Source organism: Bison bison, unplaced genomic scaffold, assembly GCF_000754665.1.
Source record: "Bison bison bison isolate TAMUID 2011002044 unplaced genomic scaffold, Bison_UMD1.0 scf7180017864529, whole genome shotgun sequence".
Taxonomy (NCBI): domain Eukaryota; kingdom Metazoa; phylum Chordata; class Mammalia; order Artiodactyla; family Bovidae; genus Bison; species Bison bison.
In genome coordinates, this window is record NW_011495079.1 from 426,456 (window position 1) to 428,279 (window position 1,824).

The following is a 1,824-nucleotide window of genomic DNA, read 5'->3' on the forward strand; positions in this document are numbered from 1 at the left end:
AGTCTAACTATCACTATCTAAAGTCAAAAGTGAATGAAGTATGCAGCTTGTTAGAAAAGTTGCATTAATGTGACAAGATTAACTAATTTTTAGGTTTCCTACTGCTAAATCAGCTATGTCAATGTAACGTTTTTAGACACCTCAGAATAAAATGAGCTAGTCTGTGTGCACAAACTGATATCAAAGGAATTGAGGGAAAAAGTAATTGAAGGACTCTAGACAACAGTCTCAAAGACATTCTGCAGTAACCCCAGTTGAAGAGACTTTTTTATCCTTTTGGATCAGTTTAAACATTGTTGATGTTTTTGTCCTTCAAGAGGTGCAGAATTTCATTATGGATTTCTATGGGTTTTTGAGACCACACTTTTTAAAGTATATGGTATAGCTTCTAGAAGAGGCCAAAACAACAGTGAATCCCAGAGGCTTACTCTTATTTGTTACCACTCTAGAGGTCGGTACTTCCACTAATGAAATGTTTCCCACCACTGTGCCCTTTGGAAGTGAAGAGCACTCCTGAGCTAACCTGAGTAGATGTGGGTGCTGAAGGGCGTGGGCTGAGCCCACCCACCCTGACCTCCCACACCTGCTCTCCACCCACTTGACCAGAGTAAGGCTTGTGGTTGGTGGCGACAGAACACCCTGAACCAAGTTCCCAGATCCAAACTGTGGGCTCAGGGTTAGGAATAAAGACTCATATGACTCCAAAAATATGTCAGTAGAAGCTCTGCTGTGCTATTGGTAAATGTATAGTTTTAAATATTTGAAAATGAAATACAGGCCTTCCATTTTTATCCTTTATTTAATAAAGCTTTAGAATATACATAACTTATATTTTGCTTAAAACTCATAAATTTCTTGGTGCCAATAACTTAATAGAATATAACCAAGCTTCATGGAAAAATACTAGGAAGAATTGACACAATGTACTTGGCCTTTTAAAAGACAGCCATTTGGAACATGAGGCCATTTACAGAGTTGCAAGGAGCAACCTTAAAGACTGAGACAGGATTAACCAGGAGCTATATTGAACATTTTGGCCTGATTTATTTGATTTAGTTCATCATTGATTTAGTTCCTCTAAGAACATTAGAACAATATCCATAGCTAGTTTCCAGAGGTTTCTAAAGAAGTAGTATTTTGATGGGGCTCCCTAGAAGAGAGTTGTGTGTTTTTCTGAGAGCAGTCCTTAATGTAGAGAGAGACAAGTCTTAATCTATGGCAGCTGAGCAGAACTTCTGCTTGCCTAGTGAGGAAAATAACAATTTTTGATGGAGTCTGGACAGTCCTGTGTTGACCATTGTTTCTAATTGAGAAGCTTGTCTCTGGCCTAGTAAAGTACTAAAGATAAGCTTCAAAAATAAACTTTCTATTGGTGACCCTGGTTGTCACTTTACAGATGACATATTTAGTTGCAATAGCATGCAAACATCTCTGATTAGGGAATAGATCTTTAAAGTACACTTGACACACAAAAATATGCTGGGTAGTTCTGTTTGGTTTTGTTCTAACTGGCCTTGCTTCATTGAATAGGTGATGAATATTTCAGTATGTTTTTAAATTAGAATTCTGGTACAAGGTCAGCTCCCAGTGCATACCTGTTGCTAGGACTGTAGTTACCATTTGCAGAGCATCTCTATCATGGCTACTAAATGTCAGCTACTGGCTAGAACCTCTTGGCAGTGGTCATTCTTTGCTGGAATTGTGCTAAGCCCCATGAAGAATAAGCTAAGATGGCAACTGAGAGTATCATGTGGTTTTCTTCCATATTCTGTTAGTATAGTGAAACTGAATGTCGCTCATTCGTGTCCGACTCTTTGCAACCCC

The 1,824-nt window shown here is 38.6% G+C and overlaps 1 protein-coding gene across 1 annotated transcript in view; it reads left to right on the top strand.

Annotated features, from left to right (window-relative positions):
• Positions 1-1,824, top strand: part of MTMR1 (myotubularin related protein 1) — a 32,489-nt gene that overhangs the window by 29,090 nt on the left and 1,575 nt on the right. The gene's annotated exons all lie outside the window — the stretch shown is intronic.